At 38.6% G+C, this 20,179-nt stretch overlaps 1 protein-coding gene and 1 long non-coding RNA gene across 9 annotated transcripts in view; one reads left to right on the forward strand and one right to left on the reverse strand.

The window, feature by feature from the left end:
* The window catches only part of CUL2 (cullin 2), a 164,379-nt gene that overhangs the window by 97,439 nt on the left and 46,761 nt on the right, over positions 1-20,179 (reverse strand). The window contains exon 1 of one of the 6 annotated variants that reach the window (XM_072825205.1): positions 354-648. The exons of the other annotated variants lie outside the window; for them this stretch is intronic. The gene's annotated coding sequence lies outside the window, so the exon portion shown is untranslated. Of the gene's footprint in view, positions 1-353; positions 649-20,179 lie in introns of those variants that run through there. 6 annotated transcript variants of the gene reach the window in all.
* On the forward strand, positions 24-15,495 carry LOC140633159 (uncharacterized). Of its 3 annotated transcripts, XR_012030749.1 has the most exons (4): positions 24-1,240; positions 1,845-1,960; positions 7,401-7,566; positions 14,239-14,414. It is a non-coding gene; the product is annotated as an uncharacterized lncRNA (long non-coding RNA). The 3 variants fall into 3 exon arrangements; XR_012030748.1 differs by lacking the exon at positions 14,239-14,414 and adding an exon at positions 15,328-15,495 and having other exon boundaries at positions 24-1,960; XR_012030747.1 differs by having other exon boundaries at positions 24-1,960.

A 20,179-nucleotide genomic window follows, 5' to 3' on the forward strand; every position in this document is an offset into this window, starting at 1 on the left:
CCGCCTTAGTGCGATCGCGAAAGGCCCCGGAAAGCCGGATTCGAAGGGACTCGTCCCTGGGCCCCCGACTGCTGAGCCGACCGCGGTTTGCGGGGCGCAAGAGACTCGGTGCCCGCCAGGTTTGCGCACCACCAGTGATGATATGTCGAGAAGGGTTGTCAACACAAGTCCTTTCCCTGCGAGCTGTTTCAGACCAATGTGGATGTTCTGCGCCCCAGCAGTCTCCTTGCCACACGCTTCCGTGGGCGTTTAAAATCGTCAAAAATGTATTAGCAGAACCCCCCGGCCCCCCCCCCCGTAGTCCTGATCTCGTGCGTTTCCGTCTGTAGACAAATTCTGAGATAGGGATGTACCTCCAAGGAACTTCTCTCGAGGTCCCGGCCGCTGAGCGCCCACTCCCCAGACCCCAGCGCAGGGGCGAACAGGTGCCGCCGCCCACGGCCGCGGGGCCGCCGTCACTCCTCGCGGCCGCAGCACCTCCGCGGACAAAGCCTGGCTCCGCGCCTTCCTTCGCCGCCGCCCGTAGCCACAAGATCGTGGAGGCTTGTTCTTCAGACCTTTTCCCTTGCGCTCCCTTTCTTGAAACTTTGTGCCAATTCTTCAAGGCCCGTTGGAAATCCTGTCTGCCTCCTGGTCCACAATTGCGATTCCCTGATATTCTCGAATAAACCCATCTTTTGCTGGTAGAATAACGGGCCGTTTGATTCGTAGGGTTAACACAGCTTAGAGACTTGTGCTATTAATAAATGGGACTTTTTGATGTTGCATGATGAGATACGTCGACACATGAGAGATCTACATAACACCGTGAACCAAGATTTTCCAATGACCGACGCAGCCGTTACAGAATCCGGCACGGATTAAAGACCCACTCAAAGCGCCCATTGAACCAAGGCGTAGATGAATACATCAGTGTGTGTCTCTGTGTTGCACACACACAAAAACAAAGTACAAGAGATTCCTTGATATCATTTCAGATTATTCATTGCAAATGACCCTTAAGAAATTACCGCTTATCAAATGTTCTGTAACATCACAGAAGAATATCTACACTTAATGGCAAAGACTATTACATTCTTCTCCTAAGGCCTCCTATTTGCTTCATCTACTTGAATCATAGAGAATGCTTTTATTAAGTCAGATAGTAAAGAGAGATGCAAAAAATGTAAAGCCACGTCGTTCTTCTCACTAAATCTTTTTCTATTTTGGAAATTACAAGTATTTTTCATACAAACATGATGTATGTGAAAGTGTTTGCATTTATTACTTTTTTAAGTTAATAACTAGGTTTTTGAAATTTCTTTTTAAGTCTAACATGGAGTTTACCAAAAAAAAAAAAAAAGATATCTGATTATTTATTGTATTAATGGAAGTTCTACGTGATGCGCTCTGAGCTACATTTTCCACTATGACCCTTCTATGAATTTATAGCACCTCCGACAGTTCCTTTCCAGCCCTCTTGCTAAACACAGATAGACCAACCAATGGCTGCTAAACAACAAGAAAGATTCCCTTTTTCTGAGACTGTTTTTGTCCAACAATTTATGACACCAGCTGGACTTCTACTACCAAGCCTCTGTAAAAATGTCTTTCTTTCCCCAGAGTAGAACACCCTCTGACACCAACGACATTTTCCTTGATCAAACTTCAGTCAAACTCTCTTCTAAACTCTCTTTTCAATAGGCCTCAACCTTTGGATTGCATGATAATCCTCAACAGTAATACAATTAACATAAAAATTAATATAGTGGGAAATGTTCATAATACTTTTGAATGGACTTGCTTTCTTTTAAGTATATTGGTGAGGAAATTAAAAAGTAATAGCAATTTCCTTTTTATTTTAGAGAACTAAAAAATTCAGAATTTGAGTGATTTGCCAAGATAATTCAACTAGAGAGAAGAGAGTAGAAGACATTACTTCTGACAGAAAAAATATTTCTCAGACCTATCACTGAGATAAGTAAATTGGAGGAATTAATAAATAGATATTACCTTAAGTTAAATTAACAATACAATATAATATTGGGTTTATTAAGTCTATTTTATAAAGTATTTGGGCTTTACATATGATTTCCTTAATTTTATACATTCAGATTCCTTTGTGTTACTGAAAGAATGAAGTTAGTAGTTATACACTGAGACATGAAAAAGAATAAACAACGAAGGGTATAAAATAAATAAATTAATTAATAAGTCTAACATGGTAATTATTGCTAGATATAAACCACATAAACATAAGCTCTTTGAGGTATTTGACCTCCTGAATAATTTTAAAGAGTATGAAGAGGACCAGAGATCAAAAAGTTGAGAACCAATGCCCTAAGTCATGAACTTGCCCTGGTCTTGCCACTTTCCCTTTAAACTTTAGCTAGAGATATGAATTAGCATGAAGGGTGCCAAAAATGAATCACTATAACACCACCTATCTCTAAATTCCAGAGACCTCTCTCATCCCTTTAATGCTTATCCAACCTATATAGTAGGGAAATACATTTTGAAAAAGCTTATAGTATCCAAGCCTTTAAATATTAAATTGAAATTAGTTCTTCCTTTCAGAAAAAAAAAAAGAGATTGTTTCTGGCCAACTCTTCAACTCACTATCTTTACCCTCAAACCTAATCTCAAACCCTAGTTCATCTCTGAATCCTTTCTGTTTTAATTTTTAGCAGAAATTACATATATGACTAAAATAGTGTGTTTGGCTTTGTAAGATATTTGTTCAATTCTTTTATTTTTTCCACAATTTCTAAAGTAATAAATATGTTTTTAAAAGAGAAAGAGAGAGAAAGCAAAAAACCCTACCAATATTGCAGAAATAGATGACCATATTTAAGTTGATAAATATTCCTCAAAATCTTTTCATGAATATAATTAAATGTTTATGCAAATCAGATCATATTATAGATATGCTATTTTGTAGCCAGCTATTTCACTTCAAAATCTTGCTGATTTTGGTCTGAGAACATTAAATAGTTCTTATTAGGCAAAGTAAATTATAAATTAGCATTTAAAGAGAAAAATTAATGAAAAATATTTTAGGTAGAATATCTTAAAATGTCATTACATAAATCAGTGAAAAATTACGTCTATTTCATTTACCACAAGTGAGTGTACATAATTTTCTCTTTCAAAATTTTCCAAGTTCATCTCCTAATCCCCCTGTAACTACCCTTTGAGGAGCCTAACCAGAATTATCTTCTGTCTTTACAAGCTTCCTTTATACACATGAAAACCAAAGAGCCTTTCTTATTCCTGGACATTTATTATTTCAAACAATTTGTCTCATTTTTACATTCTATATATTAAATCTGAATCATCTCTCATTAAATCTTTACTGGGAACTTGCATTTCCTGGTTATATCATTTATTAAACATTTTTCCACCTTTTGTTTTTGGTAAACAAGAAAAAACTGAGATATTGGAGAACAGTTTTCATGTTTGGAGTAGCTGATTAAGGAGCTTCTTTGCACTTACGGGAAGTGCAGGGCTCCATCTTGGAGAAATATCTGACTGTAGGATTGGGGCTGAAAATACATAAAATGAGCCTAGAGCATCTCGTAGACAAGAAAGTAAGGAAGTACTCAAAAATAAAAACATCCACATTGATTGGACTGTGTCAAAGGGCATAAGAGTCAAGTGAAAGAATTTTCAATCGCCAAAGTTAGAACAATTTGAGCAAGAAAATAAAGTATTAGTGGATTATAACACAAAGTACAAAATAAATATCCATGGATTCATACTAATAAAAAATGATAAAGTAATAAATAAGGGAGAAGAAGCAATTTTATTTCATGCAGGAGAATTCCAAATAAATTCCACCTCCAGGAAGAGGAGCATGACTCCCACTTTTTTGGCTGTGCACCATTAAAGTGACTTCCTTCCAAAAAAATTAAAAGAGTAACTTTACAGTAGAGAAACCTGACAAATGTCACATGGTCAGATGATTAAAGTCCAGAGACCTCTCTCATCCATACAATACATTGTACAATACTCATACAATAAGTAACATGATAACTTATTGTTAATACTATGATCAATTGATGTGATGAGAATGGCACCATATCTCTGTGATCTTCCTCCACAAAATGTACAGTTTTCATCTAATCATGAGAAAATCATCCAACAAATTTCATTAAAGGGGCATTCTGCAAGATACCTGACCAGTACTCACCAAAATGATTAAGGTTATCAAAAGCAAGTTAAGTCTGAGAAAACTGTCAGCCAGGAGTAGACATGACCCATGAATGTCATGTAGTATCCTGCATAGGATCCTCTAACAGAAAAATACGTAGGGAAAATCTAAGAAATCAGAATCATATGAATTTTAGTTAATTACAGTGTATCAGAACGGATCTATTCATTGTGATAAACATACCATACGCCATATTAAAATAAGATATTAACAGGGAACACTGGGAGGTGTGGGGAAGAGGGTATATAGGAATTCCCTATTATGTGCTCAATTTCTCTGTAAACCTAAAACTATTCTAAAAAAAAAGTCTATCAATTTTAAAAAAGCTCCTACAACTGTACAATTAAAAAAAAAGTATGGGGATCCCTGGGTGGCGCAGCGGTTTAGCGCCTGCCTTTGGCCCAGGGCACGATCCTGGAGACCCGGGATCGAATCCCACGTCGGGCTCCCTGCATGGAGCCTGCTTCTCCCTCTGCCTGTGTCTCTGCCTCTCTCTCTCTCTCTGTGACTATCATAAATAAAAAAAAAAAAAAAAAAAAAAGTATGATGTCTCTAATCAGAAAAGCTAGGATCCTGTAAGATTTTTGTTTTGTTTTGTTTTAAAGGTTTTACATATTCATTCATGAGAGACACAGAGAGAGAGGCAGAGACTCAGGCAGAGGGAGAAGCAGGCTCCATGCAGGGAGCCTGATGCGGGACTCTATCCCAGGACCCTAGGATTATGACCTGAGCCTAAGGCTGATGCTCAACCGCTGAGCCCCCCAGGTGCCCTATAAGATTTTTCCATATGGGAAGGTCAACCAGATGAACAAGTTATTTTTTTGCCTCTCTTAGACAATTTTGGTTGAAAGCTATTTAAAGAGAAAAGAATAAGTGTTCTCTTTTAATTAAAAAAAAAATGCCTGTAAATCCTTTATATTTTCTTTGCAGTCACATTCAGACAAGTAATTGAACAAGACCAAAGTTGTGTTCAAAGAGAGCTCATTTTAAAGAAATACTCATAATTTCGTGACTTGCAGTAGTACATTTAAGAAGGTGATTTCTCGGGGCACCTGGGTGGCTCAGTGATTGAGCGTCCGCCTTCGGCTCAGGTCATGATCCCGGGGTCCTGGAATTGAGTACCACATCGGGCTCCTTGCAGGGAGCCTGCTTCTCCCTCTGCCTGTGTCTGTGCCTTTCTCTATGTCTCTCATGAATCTTAAAAAAAAAAAAAAAAAAAAAAAGGGGGGGGTTGGTTTCTCGAGTAATGAATTGCAATAAATAATATGTGATATGTGAAAGGAGAGGTGACATTTCCCTCATCTGTTAGATCATATTAAAAATACATGTGTCACTAAAAGTGGGCAGCCGCGGTGGCGCAGCGGTTTAGCGCCGCCTGCAGGCCAGAGCCTGATCCTGGGGATCTGGAATCGAGTCCCACGTCGGGCTCCCTGCATGGAGCCTGCTTCTCCCTCTGCCTGTGTCTCTGCTCTCTCTCTGTGTCTCAATAAATAAATAAAATCTTAAAAAAAATACATGTGTCACTAAAACATGAATCCTGATCCACCCATATAAGTGTGTAAGCCATCTCATTTGAGGAGAAAGGGATAAAGAAAACAAATCAAATTAAATGTAGCAGGTCTGGAAGCAAGCTAATTTAAAGAAAATGTAGGTGGACTGGGATCCCTGGGTGGCGCAGCGGTCTGGCGCCTGCCTTTGGCCCAGGGCGCGATCCTGGAGACCCGCGATCGAATCCCACGTCGGGCTCCCGGTGCATGGAGCCTGCTTCTCCCTTTGCCTGTGTCTCTGCCTCTCTCTCTCCCTGTGTGACTATCATAAGTAAATAAAAATTTTTAAAAATGTAGATGGACTAAAAGATACAGTCTTCAGGCAACGGAAGGTGGTTGATCAGTAGTGTTAACTTGTGCCAAGTGGGTCCTAAATGCTTTTAAGCATACTCAGCATCAATGTTGGAAATAGGAACTATACAAGATTATGCAACCAGATTTCTAAAATAGAGTATTTAGGTATGGCAAGGTTAAGAGCCTTGGCTGGGTATCCATCTCTTTTCCAATAAATAGCATTCATCAATCGAGTAATCAAAAAAACAAAAATACCCTTATTAACCTATAGTTTCCTTGGCTAGATCTCTGTGGGAAGCAAATAAGACTAACAATATACTAAGAAATGCACAATAGTTTACTATTTACTAAAGCATGGTATAAAAATTATTCATGTATCATGCCAACCTAAAAAGAAGTTACCAACTTCTTGCTTCCAAAAAGATGTGCTTTGGCTAGTAAAAGAGAGAGAGAGAGAGAGAGAGAGAACAGTGAAACATTCATAACATATAGACTTGGAAACCGGCAAATGTGTAAATTTGGTAGATATTTTAACCTATACTATTTATAACAAGTTACTCACTGTATAGCCTGGATCCTCATCACATTTCCTTTATGACTGTCTAGGAAGACAGGAAAGACTAGAGGCATGGCCTCTTTGCACTGTTCAACACTTTGCTTTCTTTTCTTTCTTCTTTTCATTTTCTTTCTTTATTTCTCGTTTTTTAGAGAGAAAGAGCACGGGAGGGGCAGAGGGAGAGGGAGAGAGAGAATCTTAAGCAAGCTCCATGTGCAGCACAGAGCCAGATGTTGGTCCATCTCATGACCCTAAGATCATGACCGGAGCCAAAATCAGAGTCTGATGCTTAACTGGCTGAGCCACCCAGGTGCCCCAACACTTTAATTTCTGATTTTATTTATTTTTATCTTAAATTATCATATAGTAAAATTGACTTGGGGAGGGGTATACAGTTTTTAATAATTTTAACACCTGTAGAGATCTGTGTAGCTACCACACAATTGAAACTCAGAAGAGTTCCATTACCCCCAACAAGCTCTTTTATGCTATTTCTTTCTTTTTTTTTTTTTTTTAAAGATTTTATTTATTTATTCATGATAGTCACACAGAGAGAGAGAGAGGCAGAGACACAGGCAGAGGGAGAAGCAGGCTCCATGCACCGGGAGCCCGACGTGGGACTCGATCCCGGGTCTCCAGGATCAGCCCCGGGCCAAAGGCAGGCGCCAACCCGCTGCACCACCCAGGGATCCCTTTTATGCTATTTCTTGATATCACTTTGTTTTCTTTCCATATCATCCTGGGTTCTCATCCAAATCCTTTCTTATTTAAGTTTTTCTCTCATCTCTGATTTCTCACCATTTGACTTTAGTAAAGAATATGGTTAAGGACGACACCTATATCTGTGGATGCATACCTGGTCGTAAGAAGAAAGAGGAAGAAGGAATAGGAGAGGAAGCCCTCTGCATAGTGGGAAAGCAGGAAACCTATTCAGAACATGGTTTACAGGCTTCCATCTGGACAGTTCTCATAACCAAGTAAGTCTCAGCTTCCTCACCTATGAAAGTAAGGAGTTGGAGAGCTTAAACTTATGTAAGAGACACAACACCTAGAAGTCAAAATGTTCCTACAGGAATACCATAAAAGAATTCTTTCATAACTTTAACAGTTAATATGTATTTTTATTCTAATTTAAATGTTGCCTTATCTAGATTCTATTTTTTTAAATAGAAAGCACAAATTGTGTAAAAATTTGGAGGAAGAAAAACAGAAAAGTCAAAGATTATGACTACTAGCCTAATGCTTTTTATTAAGACAATTTTTTTTTGCCGTTAGTGATAGAACACTCAAGTCCAGGTAGCAGAAGAATACTAGACTTAGAAGAGTCCCAAGTTAATTTTCAGATTCCACATTTTACAATTCTATGCACAGGCTTTACCTATCGATGTAGGAAAAGAATATATGAATTGTTGAATTCATGAATGAATGAGGAGCAACATTGAAGCTGGCCTGATTATCACTACTACCCCTTGCTACACTACAAAATATGAATATGCCCCTGAGATAAAAGAGTGACATCAATATTACCACATGCAAACACAAAGAGTATAACCAGGGAGCCACTAATAATTGACCAAGGTTAGCATGAGAGTTGAAATGTATTTGCCATTCTTATTTGTATCCGTTTTAGGATTCAAGTGCATGTACTTGATTGATTCCATTATAAATTCAAATCAACAATAAAGTATGAACACCATAAAGAATAAAGCACCTAACAATACATGGTTACTGTCTGGATCAATCAGACAGTTTTTCAATTGCAAATGGCAGAAACAAATATAAGCACAAAAAGAAATGTATTGGCTCATGTAACTGGGAAGGCCAGAGAGCTAGCTGGCATAGCTAGATTCTCTACAGTAGTACTTTTCAAACTTAAATGTCCAAACAAATGGCCCAGAGATCTCATTAAAATACAGGTTCTGTTTCATAAATGTGTTTCATAGAGCTGTTTCTAATAAGCTCCTCACTGATGTTGATACTATTGGACCATGATCACCCTTTGAGTAACAAGCTCCCCAAGAAAAAGGTCTGGAGGAGCACCTGAGTGGCTTCGTCGGTTATGGGTCTTCCTTTTGATTTTGGCTCAGATCGTGATTGGAAGGTCATGAGATCGAGGAGCCCTGTGTTGGGCTCCAGCCCTGTGTTGCTGAATATGGAGCCTGCTTGAAATTCTCCCTCTATCTCTGATTCTCCCCTCCCCACCCCTGGCTCATGCACTCACACATTGTCTCTCAAAAAAAAAAAAAAAAAAAGAAAGAAAAGAAAAAGAAAGAGAAAGGGGCTGGAAAGTCACTAAGAATAAATCTTAGAAGTTCTCATCACAACAAAAAAGAAAAAACATTTTTGTAACTATGTATGGTGAGGGATAATAGACTTATTGAAGTGATCATTATTGTAACATACGAATATAAAAATCATTATGTTGTGCATTATATGTCAATTATACCTCAAAAAATGCAGCAAAAAAAAAAAAAAAAGAAAGAAAAGAAAAGGTGCTGGGCAACCATTTCATATATGCCATGTATTGCCCTCAAGGAGTTTTCAACCCAGTCACTGTTATTGATGTATATGGATGCCATCTAAGTTGGTAAAATATAATAGACAGAATATACATTTTACATTTTTGTATCCACCACTTTTCAAATCTACACTGATTATAACATTCAAAGATCTCTTCATTTATTGGGTGCTATAAGGAAAATTTAAAAAGGGGTATCTAACCCAGTCTCAGAGATCACAGATACAGAGTTATTCAGCAATCACTCCAATTCTCCTCCCTTCACCTTCCTCTTGGCAGCCAGGGATGGCCATGTGACACATTTCTGGCCAATGAGGAGGTAGGCAAAAGTCCCAAGGGAAACATTATCTTTCCTGAATAAAAAAAAAAAAGACAAAGTCTCACAAGAAGCTTTTGTTCTTTGTCCTTTGTTTCTTATCATTTTCTTCCTGCCTGAACTTGGGCACAATGCCTTTGGATGCAGCAGCTGACTAGTGACTTTAAGGACAAAAGGCACACGCTAAGGATGGCAAAGCAAAAAGATAGAAGAATCCCCATCCTTGTCATTACCTTTAAGCAACTATACATCCCATCCCTGTATTTATTATTTTGTGACACAGATAAACCCATTACATCTTTAAATCACTGTTGATTTTCTTTTACTCCCAGCCAAATGTATTTCTAATCAATAAAAATCATTTTCTTATGGAAAAATATATAACCTGAAAGCCAAAAACTATTAACCAGGCAAAGGGAGAAGAACAATATGCTATTTGTGTTTAAATTCATATTCAATTTATTGAAATTGAAATCAACAGCAGAGTTTATCAAGAAGCCTTTAAGCTCAACTTACAAATCTTAGTTCATTTATAAATCAAGTATACTTTGCATTAAAAATTTTAAAATACCTGCCTTCACTTTTTCTTGTTATTAGTGCTCAGTTTATAATTTTGACAGATTAAACTTCTCTAATCTTTCCCAAACATATAAAAGCTTTAGTAAATAATTTCTCTTAAACTTTTTAAACTACCATCACAAATTCAATATATCAAAATTGTTCAAGTGTTTCACACAGGAACCAAAGCAATGCCAACTTTACAGCAGTTAACGGCAAATCTTCGTTAGGACATAAGTACTTTTACAAGCCTCTTCTAAACATACCAGTTTACTAAGTCAGATCCTTACGATTGCATTCTCTTAAATATGTCAAATTAAAACTATATTCCCTCAGTTTTATACATTTTAAAGTACAAAAATAACACAGACAAATTATACAATTACCATAAAACTCATTCCTAAACCAGGCAATATGGACTTAATTTACTTTTACTTTTTCTACATTTCTATGTTTATTTCTACCTCTTCCTGGGCTTGCAAAGTGACTTTTCTCAGCTGAGAACAGCAGTATTGTCAGACTTGCTAAGGTCACCCTGTCTGCGATTAAGAACTGCGTTACAGGTGCAGAGGGGGCTTACAGCCAGAGACCCTGGACTGGGACATGGGTTCAGAATGCTACTTCCAGGATGATTCTGCTTTATTTGCAGTAACACTATAGCCCTTCTTGCTGTCATCATCTACCTGCTTTGGTAACAAGGGATCCCACCCAAGTCCCTGACTTTTAGGTAGGATTTAGAGTAAGTTTAAATTTTGTATAACTTTTATGTGTCTTCTGAGTGTATCTTAAGTTTCAAACTTACCCATTTTCTTATTTCAGTTTGATATACAATTTCACATGACATGATTAAGATAGATTAGATTAACATTCTTATCTGAATTACAATCAGTATTTGCATTGTTGGATTTATGGTTGTTTTTTTTTTTTTAAGATTTATTTATTTATTCATTCAGAGAGAGGGAAGAGAGAGGCAGAGACACAGGCAGAGGGAGAAGCAGGCTCCATGCAGGAAGCCCGATGTGGGACTCGATCCCGGGTCTCCAGGATCACATCCCAGGCTGCAGGCGGCACTAAACCGCTGCACCACCGGGGCTGCCCTGTTGGATTTATGTTTGAAGAGACATTGTGGCTTCTTTATATGTTCCTTAAAGAGCTCATCAACCATCATTTTAAGCTATTTTATTGATACTCTCTTATTAATAAGCTACTCATTTGTTCTTCAATTTTAAGTTTGGACTTTTAAGGTAAAAATTAACATTATAATTTGTATTATTCATCTATGATAAGCACTAAGCAGCAAAACGAACACTAATATAATACTAAACAATAAAACAAGGTGAATGACAAGATTTAATGTTAATATATGCTAACACAGCCATTTTCTTTGTGTGGGAATTTACAACTATCCTTTTGGTACATTGGTTTTTTTGGGGGGGGAGGGCAAGGGTTTGAAGAGGATTTATCTACTTAAATTAATTTAATTAATTTTTCTATCTTTATTGACACTGTGAGTTTAAGGTATACAATGTAATGACTTGCTACATGGAAATATTGTAAAGTGTTTCCCACAATAAGGTTATTAACACATATTTACTTAACATAATAATTGATGTGGGAAACAAAGGCAAAAGGAAATATAAATATTAAATGTCTTTATAATCTGCAGCCCTTTGACAAATACTTGAGATAGGCAGATTATAACACTACCAGGATACTGAGTCTTCTTTAACATATGAAAGTCCTTTTGGAACTTCCTTTACCTTGACTTCTCCCAACCCCAAGGTAAATAATCAATTGCTCCTCACAACCCTGGGGCAGCAGGTGGCAGGAGGCAGCAGTGGCAGCCGCTCTTTGTGCTCACAGGTCCTGTCCCTATGCTTTAATAAAATCCACCATTTTGCACCAAAGACGTCTCAAGAATTCTTTCTCAGCCATCAGCTCTGGATCCCACCAACATCACCATTTCCAAAAACTACATTAGTTATCATTTTGTTTTTGTTGTTATTATAATGAGAACATTAAAACTCTACTCTCATTGCAATTTCCAAGTACACAACACAGTATTTTTAACTATAGTTACCAGGCCCTACAATACATCCCCAGAACTCACTCATCTTACACCTGGAAGTTTGTCCCTTTTGACCAACATCTCCCCATTTCCCCAATACTCAACCACTGGCACCATTCTACTCTGTTTCTAGTAGTTCAGTGTTCCTAGATTTTACATATAACTAAGATCACACAATATTTGTCTTTAAGGTTATTTCACCTAGCATAATACCCTCAAGGTCCAACCATATTGCCATAATGGGAGGATTTCCTTCCTTCTTGTGGCTGAATAATATTATGTTGTATATATGTACCAAAAAATATTCATCTTTTCATCCATTGGTGCCAGGATTTTTTCTCTTCTCTGAGAATAGCCATTTTAACAGGTGTGACGTGATATTTCATGGTGGTTTTGATTTTCACTTCTCTAATGATTAGTGATATCAAGCACATTTTCATGTATTTATTAGCTATTCTGATCGTCTTCTTTGGGGAAAAAAATGCTTATTCAAGTACTCTGCCCATTTTGTAATTGGATTTTTTCTTTTTTTTTTTTTTTTGCTATTGAGTTGGAGGTTTTTTTTTTTTAAAAGATTTTATTTATTTATTCATGAGAGACACACAGAGAGAGAGGCAGAGACACAGGCAGAAGGAGAAGCAGGCTCCCTGCAGGAAGCCCGATGTGGACCCGATTCCGGGGCTCCAAGAGCCAAAAGCAGACTTTAACCACTGAGCCACCCAGGAGTCCTAAGTTATAGAGGTTCTTTATACATTTTGAATATTAACCCCTTATTATATTTTTTAACCCCTTATTATATAAGTGATCTGCAAATATTTTATCCTGTTCCATAGGATGCCTTTCACTTTGTTTATTGTCTTTTTTGTGATGCAGAAGCTTTTTAGTTTGGTGGAGTCCTATTTGTTCTGTTTTGCTTTTGTTGCTTGTGCTTTTGGTATCATCTACAAAAAAAAAAATCATTGCCAAAATTGATGTTAGGAGCTTATTCATTTATGTTTTCTTCTAGAAGTTTATGGTTTCCAGTTTCAAATTAAGTCCTTTTTTTTTCCTTCAAATTAAGTCCTTAATCCTTTTTGAATTGTTTGTGAGTGCTATAAGACAGAGGTCCACTTAAATTCTTTTGCATGTGGCTATCCAATTTTCCCAGCATCATTTATTAAAGAAACTATCCTTTCCCCACTGTATTCTTGGTTCTCTTATCAAATATTAATTGATTATGTATGCATGGGTTTATTTCTTGGCTCTTGATTCTGTTCCATTGTCTCTCTACCTGTTTCTATGCAAGGCCTATGCTATTTTGATTATTACAGTTTTGTAATGTAGTTTGGAATCAGGAAATGTGATGCCTCCAACTTTGTACTTTCTCAAGACTGCTTTAGTTATACATGGTCTTCTGTGATTCTTCATAGATTTTAGGATTATTTTTTCTATTATTGTAAAAAAAAAAAAGCTCATTGGAATTTTGACAGGTACTTTGAATTTGTAGATGGCTTTGAAAAGTATGGACATTTTATGTCCACAATAGCCAAACTAGGAAGGAAGGAGCCTCGGTGTCCATCGAAAGATGAATGGATAAAGAAGATGTGGTCTATGTATACAATGGAATATTACTCAGCCATTAGAAACGACAAATACCCACCATTTGCTTCTATGTGGATGGAACTGGAGGGTATTATGCTGAGTGAAATAAGTCAATCGGAAAAGGACAAGCATTATATGGTCTCATTCATTTGGGAAATATAAATAATAGTGAAAGGGAATATAAGGGAAGGGAGAAGAAATGTGTGGGAAATGTCAGAAAGGGAGACAGAACAGAAAGACTCCTAACTCTGGGAAACGAACTAGGGGTGGTGGAAGGAGAGGAGGGCTGGGGGTTGGGGTGACTGGGTGATGGGCACTGAGGGGGGCACTTGGCGGGACGAGCACTAGGTGTTATGCTATATGTTGGCAAATTGAACTCCAATAAAAAAAATTTAAATAAAAAAGAAAGAAAAGTATGGACATTTTAAATTAATAACATTAGCTCTTCTGATTGACGAACAGGGAACACTTTTCTGTTAATGTGTCTTCAATGTGTTTCAGGAATGTCTTATAAAGTGTATAGATCTTTCCTTCCTTGATTTATCATTCCCAAGTATTTGGTACTTTTTGATGCTATTGTAAAAGAGATGTGTTTTTTTCTTTTTCAGATAATTCATTATTAATATAAAATGCGACTGGGGCACCTGGGTGGCTCAGGAAGTTGAGCGTCTGACTCTTGGTTCCTGCTCAGGTCCTGATCTCGGGGTTGTAGGATTGGCCTGGTCCAGGTCCACATTCAGCAGGGAGTCTGCCATAGATTCTTTCCCTCTGCCTCTCTTCCTAGTCATGCTCTCTCTCATATAAATAAATCTTTAAAAAAAATGCAACTGATTTTTGCATGTTGATTTTGGTTTGTTTTTAAAGATTTTATTTATTTATTTATTTATTTATTTATTTATTTATTTATTTATTTATTTATGAGAGACATAGAGAGAGAGAGAGAGGCAGAGACACAGGCAGAGGGAGAAGCAGGCTCCATGCAGATAACCCGACGTGGGACTCAATCCTGGGGCTCCAGGATCAGGCCCTGGGCCGAAGTCAGCGCTAAACCGCTGAGCCACCTGGACTGCCCTGCATGTTGATTTTGTATCCTGAAACCTTACTGAGTTCATTTATTAGTTCTAGCAGTTTTTGGTGTAGTTGCTTCAGGATTTTATATACATAAACATATATACACATATATATCACATTGTCAGTTAATAGAGACAATTTTACTGCTTCCTTCCTAATTTGAATGCCTTTTTTCCTTCTTGTCTAATTGCTCTGGTCAGGACTTCTAGTACTATGTTGTAAAGGTGAGAGTGAGAGTGTCTTGTCTCTGATCCTTCAAGAGAAAGCTTCCAATCTTTCACCATTGAGTATGATACAGCTGTGGCTTTGTGATATATGGCACTAAGTTGAAGTACATTCCTTCTATTCCCAATTTGTTGAGAGTTTATCATAATGCATGTTGAATGTTGTCAATTGCTTTTTCTGCATCTACTGAGATGGTCTTGTGATTTTGTCTATTAATGTGGTGTCTCACAATTATTGATTTGTATATGTGGAACCATTTTTGCTCCTCAGAATAAATCCCGTTTGATTATGGTGTATGATCCTTTTAATGTACTATTGAATTCAGCTTGCTAGTATTTTGTTAAGGATTTTTGCCTCTATATTTATCTGGGAAGTTAGCCTGTAATTTCTTTTTCTTGCAGTGTCCTTGTCGGGCTGGCCTCATAAAATGAGATTGAAAGTGTTCCCTTCTCTTCAATTTTTTTGGAAAGAGTTTGAGAAGAACTGATACTAATTCCTCATTGAATGTTTGGTATAATTCACCCACAAGTCATCTGGTCCTGGGATTTTCTTTTTTGGGAGGATATTGATCACTGAATTAATCTTATTTGTTATTGGTCTGTTCTGATTTTCTCTTTTTTTATGATTCAGCCTTGGTAGCTGTAGGTGTCCATGGAGTGGCAAGAGCCAGTTGCAGATACAAATGTAGTTGGTAGGAGCTGAGGCAAGCCACAAGGGCTGGGGCCAACTGTGGGTGCTCTTGTAGCTGTAGGGGTGCTGGCTGTCAACATGTGCTCCCATGGCTGCCAGATCTTACCACAGATGCACGGCAAAGGAGGCCAGTGTTGGGAGTCAGGCTGGATTCATACGGGTATACAACTGGAAGGGCTGGCTAGCAGCAGGTGAGCCTCATTGTACAGGCCAGTGGCAGGAGACAGTACCCACAAGAAGCTGTGGGGGCCCTGGCTGTGGGCATGCACTCCTGTGTCTCCACAGTCTCTCCGCAGGTGTGACAGTGGCAGTGAAGGCCAGCAAAGTGAGTCCAAGTAGGAGCATGCAGGTATGCAGCAGAGGTGGGACAGCTGTAGGTGAGTCCATTAGTGCCAGCCCGTAATAGGAGATAGAATTGAATCCAGACTCACAAACAGCTGTGAGGATCTTGGCTGCCAGCATGCACTTCCTTGGCTGTAGGATCTTACCATGTGCTTGCACACATCAGTGGAGACCAGTGACAGGCATCGGGCCACTGGTGTGCAGTTTATACCTGGAGGGGCTATTCTCATGTGCACACACATTGGTGGGGGGCAGCTGTGGGGGTCTTGGCTGGATTCCTGCATTTGTCAGCTATAGAGGCCTGCACTACAGCAGGCACAGGGTAGGGGGTGGTGTGGGGGTGGGGAGAATGCTTAGGGAGCCAGGGGAAACTCAGGTATCTGGCATCTGGGAATGGGAAAATACCTGTGTGGGGGTGAGGGTGGGGGAGTGGGGATGGAAAAATCTGTAGGAGGTCTGTGGCAACCGTGCTGGTCACTGGTATCTTCAGTGGTGAACCCACTAGAATACCCTGTAGTACTGGTCACTAGGGACTAAGGTCAATCCCACCGAGAGCCTGTTTTGAGTCCTTGTTCCCAGTCATCTCTATACATCTCAGCTTCACCTGTCTCTGCTGGGGTGAAACCAAAGCAGGTCTTTCATGGGTGGTGGGATGGCGGGGTGGGGGGGTGCAGTTTTGGAAGGTTGGGGAAACTGGTTGCTCATCTACTCTCCTTTTCCTAGTGAAGGGGACTATTTCTAGCTTGGGAGTTCCCACTCGGCACTGAGTCATGCCCACTTGGAAAGTGGAATGATGCAGGAAAAATTAAGCTGTTTTTCTTCCTTTTTTGTGCAGTAATTCTCCAGTTCTCTATTCCACAGTGTTTTTAAATGGACTCCATATCTCTCCCAGAGCCATTCTTGGTCATGGATAGCTGTTTTATTGTTGATCTTTAGAGGGTGACAGACTCAAAAGTCTCCTACACTGCCATTTTGGTCTTATACTTTGTTCTTAATGCCTTTCCTTTATTTTTTAAAAAGATTTTATTTATTCATGGTAAGCAATAGTGCATGTATTTTATTTATTCATGAGAGACACAGAAAGAGAGAGGCAGAGACATAGACAGAGAGAGAAGCAGGCTCCCTGCAGGGAGCCCAATGCAGGACTTGATTTCAGGACCCGGGATCATGCCCTGAGCCGAAGGCAGACGCTCAACCGCTGAGCCAGCAAGGTGTCCCAATACTTCTCCTTTAGAGTATCTTTATGCATTCATAGCTTTTTATATATTGAAATTATTCCAATAAAGTATAATTATCATTCTTTGAATGCTCAAGTTATCAAAGTTTGGCCAGAGAGATCTTAGCTGTTCCTATGTCTGTTCATTGATACTGCAGAATTTTGATTCTGGCAATAAGATGTTCTTTGCCCATTTAAAAGTTCCCTGCATGGAGATAAGAAATCAGAAAACTTTATAAGGAATACTGGTTCCCTATAGTAGTGAATAGTATTAGGGACTAAAATTTGAGTATTAGGGATAGATTATTTTAGTCAAACACTGTGGAATACAGGATAACAGCACTGCAAAGGCAGTTCAGTGACAAAACTAGAAACAGTATTTCCCACATGAGAAATACTATGCAGCTGTTAAAAACAATAAGGTGAAAGACTCTTAATGAAGCCATATTCTTGGGAACTAATAGACCCTCCTTCCCCTGCACTTCCAACCCCAGCCTATTTTCTGCCCCCATGCCAAATAGTTCCTGGAATCAAAAGCAGCTGGGTGAGGTGTTAGTCTTTATTGGGAGTGATGACTCATGTGAGGCACTCAGAACTCCCTGGCGAATACCAATATTAGTATGCTAAAAAGAACTACTATTTCAGTAGACTTTTTATCCTGTCTCAGAGGCTAGAAGAACACAGAGGGAATGGGGAAGAGAGAAGCTTCTATCCTAGCAAGGAACTACTAGCTTGCCTGTGCACTGCCACAGGCTAAACATTTTTTCATCTTTTACCTCCTATAGCTTCTGCTCATTAATATACCTAGATAAGCAGACCTAAAGCTCAATGATAAAATATGGAAAAAGAATGGTCATACTATAGCTCCCAGAGGGGGAAAGGCCAGGCAGCATAAGGAATTTTTAATAATGATTAAACCAAAATGCTAGAAAAGACAGATAAAAATCTGAAGATAAAAAAAAATGGACAAACAATAAAAATACTTAAAAGGATTCAAGTACAACACTTAAAAATAATTTTCCAATTAAAAAGTTCAGAAGACCAGGGGTGCCTGGGTGGCTCAGTTGGTTAAAGTCAGACTCTTGATTTTGGCTCAGGTCTTGGTCTCAGGGTTGTGGGATTGAGCTCCATGCCAGGCTCCATGCTAGGTGTGGAATCTGCTTGTTTTTCTCCCTCTGTTCCTCCCCCTGCTCACATGCTCTCCCTTTCTTTCTCTCAAATACATAAATAAATAAACTTTTTATTTTTTTTAAGATTTTATTTATTTATTCATGAGAGACACAGAGAGGGAGAGAGAGGCAGAGACACAGGCAGAGGGAGAAGCAGGCTCCATGCAGGGAGCCTGACGTGGAACTCCATCCCGGGTCTCCAGGATCAGCCCTGGGCTAAAAGTGGCACTAAACCGCTGAGCTACCCAGGCAGCCCTAAATAAATTCTTTTTAAAAGTTCAGCAGACCATTTTAATAATGGTGCTGGAGCAACTGGACATCTACAGCGCCCCCCCCCAAAAAAAGAATCTCAATATAAGTCTCATATCTTATATAAAAAACACAAAAATTAATAACGGACTTAAAACTATGGAACTTTTAGAAAGACATAAAGGATATAGTCTTCAAGATCTAGTTCTAATCAAAGAAGACTTTGACCATGAAAACATGACCTATGAAAAGAAAAAATTGATAAATGGGTTTCATCAAAATTAAAAACTTATTCTGCATAAGATTCTGTGAAGAGGGGGATCCCTGGGTGGCACAGCAGTTTAGCGCCTCCCTTTGGCCCAGGGCGCGATCCTGGAGACCCGGGATCAAGTCCCACGTCGGGCTCCCGGTGCATGGAGCCTGCTTCTCCCTCTGCCTGTGTCTCTGCCTCTGTCTCTCTCTCACTGTGTGCCTATCATGAATAAATAAAATTTAAAAAAAAAAATTAAAAAAAAAAAAGATTGTGTGAAGAGGATGAAAAAAAAAGATTCTGTGAAGAGGATGAAAAGACAAGTAGGATCTTGCATACTATATATCTGACAAGGGTTTTGGTATGGTCTGAATGTTTGTGTCCTCCCAAAATTCATATGTTGAAATTCTAACCCCAAGAAGATGGTATTAGTAGTAGGTGGGGTCATTGGGAGGTGATAAAGACATGAAGTTTCCACCTTCATGACTGGGATTAGTTCCTTGTCAAAAGGCTCTATGGAGGCACCAAGCCCCTTTCACCACGGGAGGATACAATGAGAAATCTGCAACACAAAAGAGGGCCTTCATCTAGATATGCTGGCATCCTGATCTCAGACTTCCAGCCTCCAGAACTGTGAGAGATAAATTTCTCTTATTTATAAGATACCCAGTCTGTGGTACTTCCTTATTGCAGCCTGAATGAACTAAGACAGCACTCATGTCTGGAATACATAAAGAATTCTCAAAACTGAATAGTAGAAAACCAAAAATTCTCAATAGAAAGTAGGCAAAAATATGAAGAAGCATTTCATTGAAGAGGATATACAAATGAAAAATAAAACATGAAGAGTTGTTAAACCTCATTAGCTCTTAGCAAAGTGCAAATTAAAACCACAATGTGCTATCACTATACATCTTTTAGAATTACTAAAATAAAAAATAATGATAATACCAACTGCTAGTGAGAATGCAGAAAAATGATCAATTTTCAAACATCATTGGTTGGAATAAAAAGTGGAATCACTTTTATATCCAATAAATATTTTGGAGGTTTCTTTGAAAACTGAACATACAATGACTCTACAACCTAGCAGTTTCACTTTTGGGCATTTATCTTAGAGAAATAAAGAGTTGAATTCACACAAGAAACCATATATAAATGTTCAAAGAAGCTTTACCTATGGGGCTCCTGGGTGGCTCAGTCAGTTAAGCCTTCACCTTTGGCTCAGGTCATGATCTCAGGGTCCTGGGATCAGGCCCTCGGTCAGACTCCCTATTCAGTAAAGAGCCTGCTTGTCCTTCTTTCTCTGCCTCTCCCCCCAACTCATGCTCGATTGC

This window comes from Canis lupus, chromosome 5 (assembly GCF_048164855.1).
Source record: "Canis lupus baileyi chromosome 5, mCanLup2.hap1, whole genome shotgun sequence".
Taxonomy (NCBI): Eukaryota; Metazoa; Chordata; class Mammalia; order Carnivora; family Canidae; genus Canis; species Canis lupus.